Genomic DNA, 21,059 nt, shown 5'->3' on the forward strand with positions numbered 1-21,059 from the left:
ATCCAAAATTGCAGAAATAACATGTTAGTTAATTGTACTAAAACTAAGCACCCTATTCAATACAAAAGCATATATATAAACGATCCCTAAATTTATCCACTCATCAATCCAGTCGTAAGGTGCAAACACCAAATTTCACTTAATGAAAAAAAATAGCACTATCTAGTTCTGGTTTGACTCTAACCTATAAGTAGTACTAATTCTATGTTGCTCCTCTTCTGGAGGAGAGCAAACAATTTCGCCAGTCTTATAAATTTTCTTACAGAAATTATCAATAAAACCACCAATTCCAATTTCAACAAACCAAAACCAAATTGCTCACCTTTTAATGGTATTTATAAAGCTACAAGAATATATATCTTTGAAAGTAACTAATCACAATACAAAAGCAAATCAGGTTTTGAAAAAAATCAAAGAAGCAGTTATAGACCCACAGATTCAATTTATATACATGACTTTGACCAAATTCAACTTACATATATATGAACAAAATGTAAGGTATACTCCCACAGATTCTTCATGTGAGACAAATGGATGTATTCAATATTAAAAATCAATTAAGACTTTATTATCAAAGAGCAATACTCTGCATTCATGCAATTTGAATAATAATTAAAGTTTGCACAGATTGGAGATACACAAAAGCAAGGGTACTCACAATGATAATCAAAACACGTCCACGCTCTTGATTTCAAGTAAGGCTTTTGGAAGTTAGTTTTTTTTTTTGCAGCAAATAGCTTATTAGCAACCTAAGACAAAAGCAGCAAATTAGAGCCTCTAAACTCAGCATAGCAATTTCTCAAATGCACAGTACCAACAAAAGTTGCTTTCAAAAAACAATCCTAAGTAGATAAATTCACCATTAAGCCTATGTACGTTATTGAAAGTCAAAAACATAATTTCGTTTGGTACCAACTGTAACACCACCAAAACTTCATTAGCATAGTAACACCAAAAGATTAAGATTTTGTAATCCAAATACTTCAATGTTAGAATCAGAGAGTGAAATCAAATACCTAATAGCAACAAAAACAACCACTAAACATCATTTCAAGCCAAAGTAAATCATCCTGGAGCCAACCTAGTAATCAAGCCAAAAACAGTCCAGCTAACTTTAATATTGGTATGTGAATATTGGTATGTGAATAATTTAACGAAACTTTAATAATTTGACAATTCATGTCGTTCTACAAACTCTTTAACTGATTCTACATGTTGTTCTGTAATTCTTTTGATTTTAAAAGCAATATTTGGCTTCAATATGTGTTCTTGTTAAAAAGACCAAGTCCAACGATTGAGACAAATTCCTTAAGTTGCTATAAATCAATTGTAATTTACATAACTCGCAAGACAAATGATCCCCAAAACAATATCGGTTATGATAATGACCATCTAAAAAGGGGGTATACGTGCACTAAGAGCAATGGCAAAAAGAGGAGATTTTACTACAGATATACCCAAATCAAACACACACCTCTTCGAAAACTCAGCAACCTCTTCGACCAAAATCTTCAATCTCTCCTCTTCTTCTCCGAGGAAGAGGCAAAACATACTCAACTTGAATTCGGGACAGCTATTCGAAATCTTAGTGAAAGACACGTTCATATATATATATATATATATATATATATAATGGATTAGATCATTTGAGCCACATGAGAGTAATGGTTTGTAAAAATAACCCAGTCACTTCCAGGAAAGTGAGGTACCATATCAGAAAAACAATAACTGATTTACCCTATCAAAACTTTCTATCAATTTCTACATGAATGAAATCATATATAAGTAAGTCATTCACCACCTTGCATCTCTTGGATGCAAATAAGACTGGGTGACAATCACTATCATCATTTTCACTCAAAAACCAAATTCAACTTTACAAATTGCAAACTAAACAAATACAATAGAGCTAAACAAATTTATTTATGCAGTTTTGTTTTATTTGACTTACTTGGCTCTTTTGTTTTGTAGCCGATGACTTATTAGAGTGCATGTTTCATGGTCTCTCTACCTAGACTTTGTTTACCCAATTTCATGTTTTCTTTCTAAATCTTTAATTTAAATAATGAATTGGAAAGAAAATAAAGGTAGGAACAAAATCTCAAAAATAAGATGAATGAAAACCCAACTGACCTCGTATTCAAATGATGAGCTGAGAACCCATTCTCATTAAATCCACACAAAACCCTTAATCGAATAAAATCCCAAAAGCCCATACCCAACAAAATTGACCGAAAGCTTTACATAAAAGAAGTTGCCTGTTATCAATTGAATCAGTTATCTATGGAGCAATTCAAAACAAAACCAATCACATGAACAATTTAATGACTACTCTTCACATACTCTTCTTTTCACACAATCTGCCAACCCAACTTAACCTAAATCTTTAATTTAAATAATGAATCGGAAAGAAAATAAAGGTGGGAACGCAAAACCCAATTGACCTCGTACTCAAATGATGAGCTGAGAACCCATTCTCATTAAATCGCAGACAAAACCCTTAATCGAATAAAATCCCAACAAAATTGACCGAAAAATTTACATAAAAGAAGTTACCTGTTGTCAATTGAATCAGTTATCTATGGATCAATTCAAAACAAAACCAATCACATGAACAAATCAGAGCAATTGAAGCATGAACAAATCAAACCTACCGATTGAAAAAAACAATCCACTAAATAAATAAGCCGATCAACAATCCAAAACAAACCCAGACATGAATTTGCTTGTTCAAAACTGATAATATAGGACCACAAAGAGTGAATTCCTAAAGAAATTGTATTGGGTATCTGAAATTAGAGGAGATAATGAGCAGAAACAAAGAAAGGAATTCCAAATCCACATATCAAAAGCAACGAACCGAACTCTCTCAATCTCGCTTATACGGCTGTAGAAGATGGTGGCACGATTGGGATCGGCGATTTGGGTATTTGGGTGTAACAGTTGAAGAGAAAGAGATACAGTCGATGGGACGCAGGTTGAAGTCGGTGGAAGCCCGAACAACTAAAAACATATATTCGTACAAAGATGGCAGCGCAGTAAGTTGAGGGAAAACAGAAGGCAAAACCGTCATTTCTCACCCCCAACATGAACAGTAAAATGAATAGTGCAGGAGCTTTAGTATATAGTAAATATAGTGTTTTCTTGATCAGTAGCTGATTAGAAAACTTTTTGAATATGAGTTTACATCAAATAGTGAAAATAAATATTTTTAAGTTGCTTGATCCTTGAATTTACACGAAAGACCATTAAGCTTGGTAATGTTTTCTATACTCATTTAATTAAGAGGGTATTAACCAGTAACCACAATCACCTAGTTATAGACTAGGTTTTGGAGTACTTTCGTCAATACTCTCTAAAGTCTATATCCATCTTTCCTGCCTTTTGCTGAAGTCTCATGATTTCAATTACTTGACGTGTGTCTGGGGGAACCATATGGGAAGATATGAACAAGTCAATTCGCAACCAAATTTTGAGTCTTTTCCCGACATTTTGTCCAAAATTCCAAATGCCTCGTCAGTAAGATGAAAACCTTCTTCAATTTTCCACAACAACGACCGAGAAAAGTACATTAATGCGGAGGCGGTACAGCAGTACCTGATCTTCAAGAAGAAACTTAGCCAAGCCAACCACACCATTTTGAAGAAAATGGTCAAAGGAAAACCGCGTTCCACATCGACTATATATACACCATTAAACCTCACACATACTCCATTTACAATCAGAAGCCTCCATGAAAATGAAGCTACTTACCTTTATCATCGTTTCCCTCTCTTTGTTGCTAGGTATCTCCGCAGAACAATGCGGTAGACAAGCCGGTGGCGCCACCTGCCCGAATGGGCTATGTTGTATCAAATTTGGGTGGTGTGGCAGCACAGCCGAGCACTGTACTAAATAATGAAACTTAATATTGAGCATAAAAGATGATAGAAAGAAGAGAATGATGGATTGAAAATTTGTATTGTACTCCCCCACATTTTTAATGTATGATGTGTATGTTGCCTTTTATACAAGTATAGATGAGTCTAGAACTCTTAAATGAACGGTTTACATTGTGCCGCACATCAACCCTAAAATGTATGGAGCCTATATAGGTAGTACAAGATATTTTGATGAGTGTGGACAAATATAGTGTAGGTTATGCATGTTGAAGAGAAAAGATCCCACATTGGAAAAGTGACAAATAAAATATAACTTATAAGTGGGTGGCTCTTACCCAATTGTACCGAGACCTTTTGTGATTAAAACCCAACACCTAATGGGTGGTTAAGTTGGGACAGTATCGGTACAATGGTAGGCCACGGGCCACGCTTGTCGTTGTTTAACATTGTATCAAAGTGGGTCGCTCTTCAATACGTCGTCATCATGGACTCGAATATGGGTTCATTCGTTAATTGATTCACCAATCTCCTCTCCAATCATGGACCTAGTTTGGGTTCATTAAATTGGCCATCGGAAGTTTCCGATTGGACTTGAATTGTTATGTGATTGGTCAAGTCTCTAATGTGGGACTTGTGACCCGATTTCCAATGTGGGATCGGGTTTGTCAATTAATTCCATGTGCATACCTAGAGCTAGGTTGCACGTGAGGAGGCGTGTTGAAGAGAAAATATCTCACACTGGAAAAGTGACAAATAAAATATAACTTATAAGTGGGTGGCTCTTACCCAATTGTACCGAGGCCTTTTGTGATTAAAACCCAACACCTATCAGGTGGTTAAGTTGGGAAAATATCTGTACAATGGTGGGCCACAGGCCATGCTTGTCGCTGTTTAGGCCATGCTTGTCGCTGTTTAACAGGTTAGACCAGGCTACTCCTATTTTGATCATTATGGCAGTATTCCATATTTGAATTGTCTCCTTGCAGTAGCTGCTTTGTGGCATTTACTGAGTTATGGTTAAACTAAAAACTGCCAAAGACAATGTAGTTCAGGCGGTGGCTCAACCCCTTCTCCAACCCCAAGTGGTGGTGGCGGCGATGTTTCCAACCTCGTTAGCTCCTCTCTTTTCGATCAAATGCTTAAGTATCGCAATGATGCACGGTGCAAGGGCAACGGTTTCTACAAGTATGATGCTTTCATTGCTGCTGCTCGATCATTCCCTGGATTTGGCACCACTGGAGATGATGCAATGGGCAAGAGGAAGATCACTGCTTTCTTAGCTCAAACCTTTCATGAGACCACTGGTCAGTAGTACTAACTTGCCAAATCAATATTGTCCGTATTTCATGTTTTTGCTTATCGAAAATCACTTGTACCATATGTGACATTTGAGACATTCTAAACTTTCGTATCTTACGTTTAGAAAATATCAGAACGGTACCTGAGGCTTTGACCCCAACCGAAGATTGGTATCTGGAGTTGTTAGCTCCGTTACGGAGGTTGACAGCTAAAGGATATTTTCATCATTTGAGATTGATATGGATCACTTTTGTGTGTTGTGTTTCTTTTGATGAATTTTATGGGTAACTAAAGTTGAATTGGATCTTATAATTTGATGCAGGGGTTGGTGAGTTTCTGTATGTGTGGTTGTTCATTGGCCGGGTTAGTTTCGATTGGAATATCAGTGACTCTTTGTATGGTAGAAAGGGTGGGATTACAAGCAGTGGCTCTGTCATGGATTTTCTGAGAGACCCAAAGCCTTGGCCTGAGGAGATGGTGAGAACTTATGAGGAACTGTGCTAAAATGCTTTGCTCTCTTTGCTCTATTCATACTTCATATTTTTTTTTTTCAATAAGTAACAAATACTACACTCTAAATCAATATCTGTTGCATTAACAAGCAGTTTGACAATACGAAACTTGTATGCTATTAGCAGATCAAGGACATTAGTATAGTCAAAGAGTTTCATTTTAGGAATATACGTATAGAGTGTTGGATTCAAAAGATTGGAATAGGGAATCTGGGTTGGAAGTTAGTAAGTGTTTATGCAGGCAAGGGGAAGTTGGCTTGAATTGATAAAGCAGAGCTTTTGATTTTCTATTTAAGTATTTATTGATTAACGTAGTGAGGCATACACTTTTAGGAACCATAAAGCTCTATAGAATTCTCTCTTAGAGAGCATAAGACTTTGATTAACATAGTGAGGCATACACTTTTAGGAACCATAAAGCTCTATAGAATTCTCTCTTAGAGAGCATAAGACTCATAGGGACGCTAATACAACATTAGCTTGGCTTGCTGCCAACATCCAACTACCAACAACAATCAAGAACCAATTCAGAAACTCTAGAGACTAGGAGAAAGTGCATTGATTCCATCAGAGAGTTAGATGAACTTTGGGAGTGATTAGGTTCTGAGCATCGCTATGGGCCTATGTTTCATGCAATTTGTAAATCAATAAAGAGTGTTATCAAAAATCCAAGGTTGATGTGTGAAAAGCTCTCGACCATTCATTTGCACTGTCCCAACAGTTATGTCATTTGCCTGTTTCCTCGCTGCTTCAGCTCTTGTGGCAGATGCATCATCATCCTTCTGGCGTTTCCAGGTGAGGAATTGGGTCATCACTACTACAAAATGTTAATCACACAACAGAACAGAAATCGTATGTTGTGTGTTTAAGTAAACTCTATTGTACAACAGTATTAGTGATGTTTTGTTGTGTGAATGTCAACAAAGTGATAACGTTTTTCTCAAAACTGCATTGCACAACACAATTAAGTATTGTCTGTTGTCTGAGTCTTAAAAATTTAGTGGCAGATTTCCCTCTATTCTCGAGTCTTGGTTGCCTCTTGAAATCTGAAATTTGGGCTACTAGGTACAACGGTGCTTGACATTTCCGTTGTGTGATTGAAAATTGAATGCCAAATTTTGAGGAAGCTTGCTTGAATGTTTTCCACTAGGTAAACCTAGTGCAAACTGCAGAAATTGCGCAACAGAAGTTATACATTTCTGTTGTGTGAAGTGGGAACATAGCGGCAACATTTTGAGCCAAAATGTTGTAGGTGGCATATTTCCCTCCATGTTTTGACATTTTGATTTTAAGTAGTGCACTCTTACAACAGTTTGTTAGGTTTATGTTGTGTGAGCAACTTTAGAAGTTATTGAAGTTTAATTGTGCCCCCCACTCAGCCCGAAAGAAAAATAAAACAAAATGAAACCTAACTTCTCACAAACTCTCTGAGCTCTCAGTTGTGAAACCCCCCCTCCCCCCTCCACGAAACCCCTCTCTCATGAAACCTCTCTTAGTCTCTCGATCTATCGATCTCTTTGCTTCTATTCTTTATCCCTTGAAATCCAAATCTTCTTCAGCGATGGAGGAGATAGAGATTTTAGTTTTCTTCGACCCATTCTCTCAATCCTCTCTAGGGTTCTCTCATTCCTCTCTCAGCCTCAACAAAACCAAAGAAGTGAAACAATTACAGAACGACCTCCTCGGCTCCTCCTTGAACCCAGCAGGCTAGCTGCACTACTCCTGTCACTCTTTCCTCGTCCTCTTGTCATCTCACAGAGTCATAGCCTGAGCCTAGGCGCTCTCGTTCCCTCCCAAAGTCCCAATCTTTGCTTGTAACTTGTAACTTTGTAAGTCTCCCAATCACCTAATCTGAAATTTGAAGGTTTAAAACTATGAATTGTTTCACTGTTTGAAATCTGAGATTTGGGGCTCTTTTTTTTTTGGCAGCAAAGCCTCGAAGGCTTGAACTTGAAATTTGACATTTCATGTTCATAGGAATTTAAAATACCCCTGTTCTCTTTCTGGAGGATAAGAGATATGCTCAACTCAGGTTAATATTTTCTCTCGTGTTACAATTTTAGCTTATAAAATCTATACTTTCACACTTTGATGGGATTGGGGAAAATAATAGGTGTTCAAATAATGTAGTGTTCTTCTACAAGAACATTACTGAACTAGAAGTCAAGGTGGCTCAGCACTCTTTAAGATTTTCAGGTTGGGATGGTTGTATCTTTTTGTTTGGAATCCATTAGGTGCTCCTGCGCCCGAGACTTGCTTATGACTTTGCTTAGCAGATTATAGATCCCCGAGTTGTGTGGCATCCAGCCCATGTAGTATGGTTCATTTTATGGCAGTTGGGTTACTTTTGGGGCATAAAAATAACTCGTTGATGCATTCAAGAAGTCTTATGGCAGGTCACTTTCTTTGAAGTAACTCCTTGATCATTTTATGGTCCATCAGTAGCATTTTGGTGCATTTGAGAGGATCCATCAGTATATCCTAACCGTGTTCATAAGAGCTTTTTGTTTGAGCATCAAAATGACCGTGATTTCCTTAAAGATCCATGGACTGACTGGAATTAATGATTTAAGAGATTATATTTAAGTATAATTGCTGGTATATATAATTATCTACTTATTGGTTGTTCAACATATCTACTTATTTTGCTGCTATAATTTTCACAACCTTAGTCTATACAATGAACTTAGCTTTTCACAATTGTACTGATATTGCCCCAACTTAACCACCCGTTAGGTGTTGAGTTGTAAACACAAAATGCCTCGGTACAATTGGGTAAAAGCCACTCACTTATAAATTATATTATATTTTGTCACTTTTCCAATGTGAGATCTTTCATTTTCAACACATATGTTTGCTTGCTGAGAAAATTTGGGGAAAAGGAGTGCTTTGAATAGAAAACATTAGTCAGAACTTGGCTTTAGAGGTCGAGTGCTGGTGAAATTGATGCATAAGAAGAGGAGGAGGAGGGTAGTGAAAGTGGTTGGGGAAATAGGAAGAGGCAAGAGCCTAGATTTGGGCAGTGGAGGTGAAGAAGATTGTGACGTCCCGAACCTAAATTTACCAGTTTACAAGTCTTTCGATGGGTAAACGACATTTACATTTAATTTTTGGCTCCGTCATAACATTTTAGGGGGCCCTAAAAGTTGACTTTTTGTTCGGGTCAAAATTTGAGAAAATTTCCTTCATGAAAGTTGTAGTGGACGTTAAACCGAGCGTGTGCATATATGGTACGTAAAAATCGGAGTTCGTATGCGAAAGTTATAAGCGAAAATGTAAAGTTACTGTTTATGGTAAATTAGTATATATATTTAAAATTTACTGTGGTAGATCAGTTCTACCACTTTCTCTCTCTCCTCTCCGTTTCTCTCTCCCCGAGCTCCTCTCTCTCTCTCCTCTGCATCTCCGGCCACGTTTCGATTCTGGCCACCCGGGAGCGAACCGCGACCACCGTTGGCTTCCTCTCCTCCTCCTGGACACGCCTGCGGTGGTAGCTCGTCGAGTCTTGGCAGGAAAATGGCGAACCAAGGCCGAGAAGTTTACTGTAGCAAGTGACTGTTAACCACAATTCCGGCCACCTCAGGTGACAAAGCCAGGCTTTTTAGAAGCGCATTGAGGCGTACTTGAAGCTCCCCAAATATCTTGAAGCGATTTGCAGCGTGGAGGAAGAAAGCATAATTAGAAAATTTTACTCTACTTCGGTTTGCTTAATTGTTCGGCCACTTAGAGGTATTTTCTGACTTGGCCATAGTTATGAAAGACGCTTAGAATGTTGAGTCGATGATGTTGGTAAAATTTGGTAGCCAGATATGGTGGTTGACCGGCGGCGCGTGGGGCCCAGGCGCAGCTGCCTGTGGCGGCGCGTGAGGGCGCGTCCGACCGTTCCTGGTGAGTTGTTTTGGTCTATTGGGTAGTATATATTGTTACTAATTTATGGATAAGTGTTTGGTGGAAATTGGAGGAGGTTTGGATATTAATCGAAATTTCTGAAGTAAGTTCAATAGTTTGGTTATTGATTTATGAGAATTCCACTATCGGATTTCTCTCAGTTTTGCCATAGAAACCTTCAATTAATGAATTGGTACTAATGGTGAAGTTTGGGTTAAATTGGAGAATAAATGAAAATGTTGATTTATGAGGATTTGATGTGGGAATTGTATTTAATATCCGGATTGTTATTCGCGAATTATAATTGTGTACAGGGCGACGTGCCGAGCTACTGCTCGACGTAGGAAACCGGTAGCGTGGTCGCCTAAATAGTACTGTGAGTGGACATTTATTTTAAATTAATTGTGCATGCAGTATATTAGCATTTTTCCTATTGAGATTTAATTTATAATTTGAATTATTGAGTTTTATGGTTTTATGAGATTTAGTTTATCGAGATTTATTTATGAATTACGAGATTAGTATTGAAATTCCTTCCCGAGGGCTTTTAGTAGATTTTTGAGATAGTCATTCATGAGTTATTGAGTTGAGGAATGATTTTCGGGAAGTGACTGATTCAGAAAATATTATGAGAATTATGGATTTCGAATATCGGTTTTTATGAGGATTCACGAGTACGAATGTTTCATTGAATTTTTTAGCATGATTGAATTATCGAGATTTATTGAGCTTTGAGCTCCGTACTTATCAGCCTTGAAGTTAGATTGAGTTTTCTTTCCGAAAGCATTTATTGATTTACAGAGTATTTGATTTATACTTTGGAGGATGCTTTCGAGGATTTATTGAGATATTGAGGTTTGATTTAGCGAGATAATCCTGGGTTATGCTTTCGGTGAATTTTTAATGATTTATTGAAGTAATATCGAGTTTCTTTCCGAAAGCAAGTAATTGAAAGAGGTTGTTTCCAGTTTATTGAGGAGGCTATCAGTCAGCGCATGCATGCATTACCTAGTTGGCAGTCCCTTCTAGGTAATAGTCTGGTTGGCAGTCCCTTCCAGACTATAGTCCGGTTGGCAGTCCCTTCCAGACTACAGCCCGGTTGGCAGTCACATCCGATGCGTCATCTGGTTCGCAGTCCCTTCCAGATGACATGAGGTAGTTAGTTGGCAGTCCCTTCTAACTACCTGTGGTTAGTTGGCAGTCCCTCTATCCACCGCCTCCTGTTCCGGTTGGCAGTCCCTTCCGATGCGTCTTCTGGGTGGCAGTCCCTCCCAGATGGCATGAGATGACCAGACAGCATTCCTTTCTAGTCATCAAACGAACCTCTTGAAAAGGATGTTTAAAAAAAAGGATTGAGGATGTGATTTTAAGAGATTGCAGTAAAGATGATGATTAAAAGTATTTTCCAAGATTTTTACTGCATGCGAGATTTTAGAGAATAACTTTGGAAAGCATTAAGTTTTACTTATACATTCGGAATTACTTACTTTTCGTCCACTCACTCTAACGGTTTTTAAATGTTTTCCCCTGGGCCCTTCGGTTTCAAATGCCCAGTTTGCAGGCCAGTTTAGCTTGAGGTCGAGCGTATATGGGGTTGAGGCATAGCTGTCAAAGCTTCCGCATTATAAAAGTATCGGTCATTTATCTTGTATTAGATTCTTTTGTATGCATGTACATTAGATTGCTCTGATAACCTATGAGATTAATATTATTAAGTACAGAATTGTTTGTGAAATGGGAGATGTTGTGATATAGGGAGCAGGGTGGCTCCAGAAGAATAAGGGTGGATTATTTTAGAAGTGTAACTGTCTTCCTATAGGATTTTGGGTAGTCCACTTTTAGAGGAAGTTCTGCCAAATTTTTGGTAGAATTTCTTCTAGGGTGGGCCCCGCAGGGCCACTCCGGATTTTAAGGTGAAGTTCGGGGCGGGTCCTGTCAGTTGGTATCAAAGCACTAGGTTGTAAGATTCTGTAGACTTGTTTCGATCTAGTTACCTTATATGCTTGATGTTACTCAGTACCTCCCGAGTGATGGCCCGACTACAGCGGTTCCCCATCGTTTACTCTTCGGTGCTCAAGTATTCATCAAGTATGTAAGGTACGTGGTTAGTTGATTTTCCTTCAGGTGCTATGCCTCTTATACGCCGACCTCATAGGGATTTATCTGCATATCAGATTGTTTAAGTGTCTTGCACCTTTTCATGGTGATGGTGATGTTAGATTACCTTACAGGGTTGAGTTATGCTACGAAATGCGATCCGAGGGAATGTGGTGGTTATCTCTCCCTCGATGCCAACAAGTTTGTTGGGGTAAGGTTTAAGGTGCAAGACTGGAGTTCGGTTTCATGTTTGATTGTTAGAGTTGAGTGGGCATAGATTTGGATTGTCTCAGTCTGCTATAAATTGCTTTGGAATCAGAATTGTTGATGGAAATGGAACTAGTAATATTAGTGGTTTTGATGTTGAACCAAGTTTCAGGAGTTGTGTTACATAATGTGATATGTCATGTATGTGACATTTGTGATATCATAGATAGTTGTTGGAGATTACTTGGAAATCATGACTAGTTATCTTGGGCCTTTGACCTGACCATGATATTTGGATCTAGTTTTGTTCGGATTGGAAGAAATTGATTCTAGATACATTGACTTATAATTGATCCTTTTGAAGTTTTGGATCGTATTGAGTAAGGAGATAGACATAATTTAAGTTTTTGGTATAGTTTTATGTTTGAAACTTGAATATTTAGTTGGACGCTTAGAGCTTTACAATCGAGTTACGATGTTTGGCAGTATTTAATTGAGAAGATGAGAAACAACTTTTGTATATGAGATTGTACCAGTGCGTGTACTTAATTGGTTATCCGTTTTTGGCTGAAATGGTTGTACCTAAAATTGGAGAATAGCGGTAATGATAATGTTGGGTATTCATAATAGTGCAAGTGGAATTACTTGTGATACGGAGTATGATTCGAGTTATAAATTGTGGAGCCTTGAAGATTAATTGTGATAGATTCTTGGTGAAGTTTTGTTAGACAGTTGGGTTGTGATTCTGTAGGAGTGGTTAATGGAATAACTTTGAGGAAATAAGTTTTCCAGTTGGCTATGAAAATATTTCAGATTAAGGTTTGACCAGAAGTCTTGTTATATGTGGGTCAAACGTAATACGGTATGTCTGTGTAGTGGCGTATTTCAACGGTAATTAAATGGAGGAATTGGATCGCCATGTGGTTGGATTAAATTTCAGATCCAGGTACCGCTTTGTGTGATACGAGGTGTTGGACGAGTATCTGTTTTGCATCAAGGTTGATGTTCGAGGAAAGACTCTGTGAACGGTGTTTTGTTATCTAGGAAAATTGGTGGTTGCTTGAGTTGCATACATATACTAACAGATTGCTTTGAAGGAATTAAGCGAATTTTACTACCTTGGTACCATTACTGGTGGTAATGGGTTAAACAGTTTGAAATTTAGTTTTCACTTTGATCGATCGTTCTACCGTATGGTGGCTCTTGATTGGAGAAGTATAGAAAGCTGTTGGTACGATTGATATTCGGTCACCATCACGGGTTTATAGGTACGATGACTTGGCAAAATGTTGGAGTTGAGTTTGGAAATTGTTTGTTTGGACTTGGGTTTTATCAAGGGTTTCAACTAACACTTGAAGTACTAGATTGTTGAGCGACTATGATTGAGTTGTGTTGTTGGATTTATGCTTAGCGAGATGAGGTTTGGGAAATTTTGGTGAAATCTTAGTTAGCACATATAAGTTTTTGGAATTGTTGTTGTAGCTGAAATATTATTGAATAAGTGTTGTTAGAGGGCGGATCTCTAGCTACTTCATCCTCAGTTTAGCGATGACAGTATCGTTTGGGGATATCGGCTTTGAGCCATGGAAGGAGAGTTGGCTATACTAAAGTATTTGCGAGTTTGACATTGATTATTGGAATATTATGGTTTGGAAACGCGAAGAAGAAAGAATGGACTACTTTGCTAGCAGTCTGGTACAGAAATTTTGAACATGAACAGGTATGCGAAATGTGTCGCCTTATGGCCAGCAGGGTATGTATCAAAGAAGTTTCTCTAGTTGACTTAGATGTCATCTCAAGGCTTTGATCAATGTTTTAGTTGGGTATCAAAGTAGCGCAAAGGAAGTGTAGTGACCCTATAACCTTCATGATTAAGAACTTATAGGTTGGTTCGAGGCTACTCTTTGATATGCTTGACAACTGTGGGACCTCTACGTGCACGACATTCGATCAAAAATCCAAGCACAAATAGACAAAGAGAAAGTGTGGTTTTTGTGGTTGCTAAGGAAATTGGTTGTTTCAGACATGTGGGTTATCAGTGAGCATCTTGTGGTGTTTTATTAACTATTGGAATTTCCATAACCCGTGTACGAATTGAAATTGTTTTAAGTGTGAGTAAATATATTATCATGTTGTTGGTGAACAAAGTGGATCTTCACTGTACGAGTTATATGAAAAAGAGTATGAATGCTACTATTCAAACTGAATAGTTTGTGATATTGATACCATGAGTCATCTGAACTATTATTTGACCTAAATTTCTTGACGTCAAAGTTGTGTACTTGTGAGTATGTACTACAACATAGTTTGGGGTTTTAAGTATATGTTTTTAGTTGCTTGTGTAATTGAGATTGTCGAAATTATCAGCTGCTCTAGTCATTGACTTAAGATTGCAAAGGGAAAACTTAACCCAAAGAAGATTTGATTTTCGTTATGCAGTTTCAAGGTGTACTTCGTACAAGTAACCGACCTTGATGTAGCCTTGAGTCTTTATTCTGGGAATTTTAGTAGGTGTTTCTGCTCACATACTTGAACCATTTACAGGTTGCTTCAAACATAATGTTTTGACGATGTTCTCCCTCAGTTATTAAGGATTGTTTCTTCTAAGGGTTGATCTCCATGTTCTAATTGATCAAGTTTTGGATCAGTTTTGAAGGTAATTTCTACATGATTTGAGCAGACTTGCACATCTTTTCTGTGCCTTATCATCGCCACGGCCGTACGATTGATGTGTTATTCATCTTCGTGAATGTTTACTATGGATTGGTGTGTACTCTTCAGCGGTATGAATTTCGAGGACGAAATTTTTATAAGGTGGGGAGATTGTGACGTCCCGAACCTAAATTTACCAGTTTACAAGTCTTTCGATGGGTAAACGACATTTACATTTAATTTTTGGCTCCGTGTTGACATTTTAGGGGGCCCTAAAAGTTGACTTTTTGTTCGGGTCAAAATTTGAGAAAATTTCCTTCATGAAAGTTGTAGTGGACGTTAAACCGAGCGTGTGCATATGTGGTACGTAAAAATCGGAATTCGTATGCGAAAGTTATAAGCGAAAATGTAAAGTTACTGTTTATGGTAAATTAGTATATATATTTAAAATTTACTGTGGTAGATCAGTTCTACCACTTTCTCTCTCTCCTCTCCGTTTCTCTCTCCCCGAGCTCCTCTCTCTCTCTCCTCTGCACCTCCGGCCACGTTTCGATTCCGGCCACCTGGGAGCGAACCGCGACCACCGTTGGCTTCCTCTCCTCCTCCTGGACACGCCTGCGGTGGTAGCTCGTCGAGTCTTGGCAGGAAAATGGCGAACCAAGGCCGAGAAGTTTACTGTAGCAAGTGACTGTTGACCACAATTCCGGCCACCTCAGGTGACAAAGCCAGGCTTTTTAGAAGCGCATTGAGGCGTACTTGAAGCTCCCCAAATATCTTGAAGCGATTTGCAGCATGGAGGAAGAAAGCATAATTAGAAAATTTTACTCTACTTCGGTTTGCTTAATTGTTCGGCCACATAGAGGTATTTTCTGACTTGAGTTATGAAAGACGCTTAGAATGTTGAGTTGATGATGTTGGTAAAATTTGGTAGCCAGATATGGTGGTTGACCGGCGGCCCGTGGGGCCCAGGCGCAGCTGCCTGTGGCGGCGCGTGAGGGCGCGTCCGACCGTTCCTGGTGAGTTGTTTTGGTCTATTGGGTAGTATATATTGTTACTAATTTATGGATAAGTGTTTGGTGGAAATTGGAGGAGGTTTGGATATTAATCGAAATTTCTGAAGTAAGTTCAATAGTTTGGTTATTGATTTATGAGAATTCCACTATCGGATTTCTCTCAGTTTTGCCCTAGAAACCTTCAATTAATGAATTGGTACTAATGGTGAAGTTTGGGTTAAATTGGAGAATAAATGAAAATGTTGATTTATGAGGATTTGATGTGGGAATTGTATTTAATATCCGGATTGTTATTTGCGAATTATAATTGTGTACAGGGCGACGTGCCGAGCTACTGCTCGACGTAGGAAACCGGTAGCGTGGTCGCCTAAATAGTACTGTGAGTGGACATTTATTTTAAATTAATTGTGCATGCAGTATATTAGCATTTTCCGATTGAGATTTAATTTATAATTTGAATTATTGAGTTTTATGGTTTTATGAGATTTAGTTTATCGAGATTTATTTATGAATTACGAGATTAGTATTGAAATTCCTTCCCGAGGGCTTTTAGTAGATTTTGAGATAGTCATTCATGAGTTATTGAGTTGAGGAATGATTTTCGGGAACTGACTGATTCAGAAAATATTATGAGAATTATGGATTTCGAATATCGGTTTTTATGAGGATTCACGAGTACGAATGTTTCATTGAATTTTTAGCATGATTGAATTATCGAGATTTATTGAGCTTTGAGCTCCGTACTTATCAGCCTTGAAGTTAGATTGAGTTTTCTTTCCGAAAGTATTTATTGATTTACAGAGTATTTGATTTATGCTTTGGAGGATGCTTTTGAGGATTTATTGAGATGTTGAGGTTTGATTTAGCGAGATAATCCTGAGTTATGCTTTCGGTGAATTTTTAATGATTTATTGAAGTAATATCGAGTTACTTTCCGAAAGCAAGTAATTGAAAGAGGTTGTTTCCAGTTTATTGAGGAGGCTATCAGTCAGCGCATGCATGCATTACCTAGTTGGCAGTCCCTTCTAGGTAATAGTCTAGTTGGCAGTCCCTTCCAAACTACAGTCCGGTTGGCAATCCCTTCCAGACTACAGCCCGGTTGGCAGTCTCATCCGATGCGTCATCTGGTTGGCAGTCCCTTCCAGATGACATGAGGTAGTTAGTTGGCAGTCCCTTCTAACTACCTGTGGTTAGTTGGCAGTCCCTTCTATCCACCGCCTCCTGTTCCGGTTGGCAGTCCCTTCCGATGCGTCTTCTGGGTGGCAGTCCCTCCCAGATGGCATGAGATGACCAGACAGCAGTCCTTTCTAGTCATCAAACGAACCTCTTGAAAAGGATGTTTAAAAAAAAGGATTGAGGATGCGATTTTAAGAGATTGCAGTAAAGATGATGACTAAAAGTATTTTCCAAGATTTTTACTGCATGTGAGATTTTAGAGAATAACTTGGGAAAGCATTAAGTTTTACTTATACATTCGGAATTACTTACTTTTCGTCCACTCACTCTAACGGTTTTGAAATGTTTTTCCCTGGGCCCTTCGGTTTTAAATGCCCAGTTAAGCTTGAGGTCGAGCGTATATGGGGTTGAGGCATAGCTGTCAAAGCTTCCGCATTATAAAAGTATCGGTCATTTATTTTGTATTAGATTCTTTTGTATGCATGTACATTAGATTGCTCTGATAACCTATGAGATTAATATTATTAAGTACAAAATTGTTTGTGAAATGGGAGATGTTGTGATATAGGGAGCAGGGTGGCTCCAGAAGAATAAGGGTGGATTATTTTAGAAGTGTAACTGTCTTCCTACAGGATTTTGGGTAGTCCACTTTTAGAGGAAGTTCTGCCAAATTTTTGGTAGAATTTCTTCTACAGTGAGCCCCGCAGGGCCACTCCGGATTTCAAGGTGAAGTTCGGGGAGGGTCCTGTCAAAGATGATGGGAAATTAGTCTCCATCGCTCTGCCAGCAATGAAAAAAAAAAATTTATTCCGTCCGACAGCGCGTCTATTGACGCTGTCGTTGGACGAGCGTTGTTGATGGATGAGAGCGATTCTATCGATAGGGGCGATGTTGTTCTGGATTGACGGGATCCGTGGCAGGAGGGAGGAGAGATCGTGGTAGTTAGATTGCTCTGGTTCTGGTCGTGCCGGCCGGGTTTGCAGGACGGAGAGGAGGCAGGAAACCGGTCTACAGCTGTTTTGGGGGTGAAGAGGGCGGGGGAAGGGGAATCCATGGCTGCGGTTCGAAACTTGGTTGGATGGAGATGGGGGTTTCTAGCTTTACTTGTCTGGTTTGGAGCTGTAGAGCTTTCCATATCCGATCTGGGTAGGATAGTTGGTAGCGTTGTGTCTTGGGGCAATCGGGTTAGAGAAGTGACGATGGTGGTGGTCCGTTGAGGGTGGTGGTATGACAGGGAGGGCGTGACATCAGTGGTTGCTGGTTTAGGCATGGGCTGGGCTGGGCCTTGCAAACGGGTTGTGATCTCTATACTTCTTAGACTGATGTGTGGGTTTGGGCTTATCTCTTGGGCTCGACCTTTGCTGTTTATTTATTTAAAGTTTTTATTTAATTCTGTTGCGCATTTTGTGGGTAATAAGTTCTTACATATGTGGTGTAAGGCTAGTCGGGCTTTATGCCTGTGTATACACTCAAAATGCCTTATCTGTTCTAGGTAGGCGGCGAGTTCCTTACTTTGTCAAATGGTTGCTACTGCCTAGTGGCAGGGTGAGAATAAGTGTCGTCAGATTTATCCTCCGGCTGCAACATAGTAGGAAAGCTGTGCGTATGGTAATTATGCTACATTGTAATCGGGTTACATATCGAGTTATCCTTCCGTTATGTCACCGCTATGTCAAAACAAATAGAGTCGCTAGTAGAGCGCTCTTTGCTAGTTGGTGCCTAGTTGAATACAGTTATTTGGTAGAGACTCATGATAGTATATATTTCAGGACGTTTTCTAGATGTTTATTGTAATCAGGGGTTTAGGCTCAATGTCCCCCCTTGTGTTCGACAATTCATTAATCAAGACTTGAGGGCAGCTGCACCAACCCTTTATTCAAAAAATAAATAAATAAAGAATAAATTGGTCATTTAATGATCAAAATATGTCAACTGTCAGCCTCCATAACGGAGCTAACGGTTCCAAGTACCAAACTTTGGTCGGGGTCAGAACTTCAGGTACCGTTTTGATATTTTCTAAACGTGAGGTATGAAAGTTTAGAATGACCCAAACGTCAGTTATGGTACGGGTGATTAAACGAGTACGTTTCATTAATTGTATGGTTGATTATGTAGATGATCCTTATGCATGGGGCTATTGCTTTGTCAATGAAAACAACCAGGATGTGTATTGTTCTAACACAATATCCATGTGCTCCTGGCTAGAAATACTATGGTCGAGGACCCATTCAACTAACCCATTATGTTTCTTTTCATTCATTATATTTAGATTGATCGAAGTAAAAATTAGTTAACGATTATTTTCATCATTAGAAAATCAATTATAAGTGTAAATTGTGACATAATACTATGAGAGTGTGAATTGTGACATAACATTATGAGAGTGTGAATAATATTGTTGTAAATCTGTCGACGCACATTAACATGTAATGATTTACTTGAAAGGGACAAAAGATTAACGCATTCAACTGAAAATTTGATAAATTCATTCCTAGCTATAACTCTTCTGGTGGTGGTCCGAATGTTGCATATATTGTACATGTTCAAGAAGACTTTGACAAATCAGACTCATGACTTTTGACTTGTTGATTTTTGTAGCAACTACAACTATGGTCAGGCGGGTAAAGCAATCGGAGTCGGATCTGATAAACAATCCGGACCTAGTGGCCACAGACCCGGTTGTTTCATTCAAGACAGCAATGTGGTTTTGGATGACTCCACAATCAAACAAACCGTCAAGCCACGACGTCATTACCGGACGTTGGAACCCATCTGATGCAGATATATGCGCGGGTCGGGTCCCTGGATATGGTGTGATTACTAACATCATGAATGGCGGACTTGAATGTGGGCATGGTCAAGATGATAAGGTGGCGAATAGGATCGGGTTCTATAGGAGGTACGCGGGCATATTGGGAGTGAGCCCTGGAGACAACTTAGATTGCTGTAACCTCTAAGCTGCGGTGGTTATAGAGATCGTAGTATTTTTACCAAATGTTTAGTTTGGTAACTTGTAATAAAGACGCACTACAATTTCAGGTAATAAGAAATTCAGTGGTTTGTTTAATAAAATACACTATATATGAACTCAAAATTTGCTTAAACTCAAACTTGGTAACTAAAGTTTTTTCTTTTCATCACTTGTGCAACATTTAGTAAGTTTTTAGTTAATTGAAAATAAAATGATTAACAAATCAAACCGGTTGATTCTCCACTCACTGAGTTACTGAATTTTTTATTGAACTTTTACAAATAGAAAATGCATGAAAATTGGAAATATTTTTTGCACAATCCCCTTGTTAACATCAACATAAGTTGTGTTTCATATGATCAAAAATGAAAAGAGGCTTGGGACCATTTAGTCTAGTGGCATGGTCTTCCCTTCATAAGTGGGAGGTTGTGAGTTCGACTCACCAATGACTACTTTTAACATTTGAGTTGTTTATCTGATAAAATATATTTATATATATATATATATATTTTTTTTATAAGAAAAGATTAAGACATAAAAATAAAAGAATTAGATTTAAGAGTCCTTAGGCAACCTAACCCTAATTGATCAAACATTAAAATCATTTAAGACATTAGGCAGAAATCTTAGGTAGAAAGTGACCCATATCATCATAAATATAAGTTGGATCAAATGACTGTCATTTTGTTTCAACCACAAGCTTTTCAATCTTGGGCCTTTGAAAACGGGCATTGCCTTTCAAGCCTCAAGATTTGGACCTACCCATAAAAATACCCGAACCTGACTAGGTCGCCCATGACTTGTCGGGTTCCCGGGTATGGTACGATCATTGACATAGTCAATGGCGGAGTTAAGTGTGGGCGTGGTGCGGATGATAGCGTGGCTGATCATATTGGGTTCTACAAGAGGTACTGTGACGTATTCGGAGTGAGCCCTGGGGATAACTTGGACTGTTATAACCAAAGGCAGTTTTAGGGAAAGTTTCCATTTTGGAAATAATGAAAGAATGTAGCTTGCCAAATTATGGTTTAGCCAACTAATAAGAACGAGAAATAAAATAAGGACAAATTCCCTATAATATATAAGAAAATTGCTTTTCTGAATAGTATTTTCTTTATTACACTTCCACCTCAGCATATAGTGTTTCCTTTGTTAGTAGCCGATAAAAAAAGCTTTTAGATATGAGTTTACATCCCATAGTGAAAACAAATACTTTTATGACACGTTTACTTACCTGAGTGGAAAAAAATCATGAATCGGAGATAACTGAAATGAGAGAAAGAATAAATAGGTATGAGAATATTTCATTTCCATTAAGATGTTTACTTACAATATGAAATTAGAATAGGAATCCAACTGAATA

The 21,059-nt window shown here is 38.4% G+C and overlaps 1 non-coding gene and 1 pseudogene across 1 annotated transcript; one reads left to right on the forward strand and one right to left on the reverse strand.

Annotated features, from left to right (window-relative positions):
* Positions 1-1,772: 1,772 nt before the first annotated feature.
* LOC112191100 lies at positions 1,773-1,855 on the reverse strand. The gene has a single exon (XR_002932820.1). It is a non-coding gene; the product is annotated as a small nucleolar RNA U31b (small nucleolar RNA).
* Positions 1,856-3,739: 1,884 nt separating this feature from the next.
* LOC112183670 lies at positions 3,740-20,671 on the forward strand (annotated as a pseudogene).
* Positions 20,672-21,059: the final 388 nt, after the last annotated feature.

The sequence above is a fragment of the Rosa chinensis genome, chromosome 2, assembly GCF_002994745.2.
Source record: "Rosa chinensis cultivar Old Blush chromosome 2, RchiOBHm-V2, whole genome shotgun sequence".
NCBI lineage: Eukaryota > Viridiplantae > Streptophyta > Magnoliopsida > Rosales > Rosaceae > Rosa > Rosa chinensis.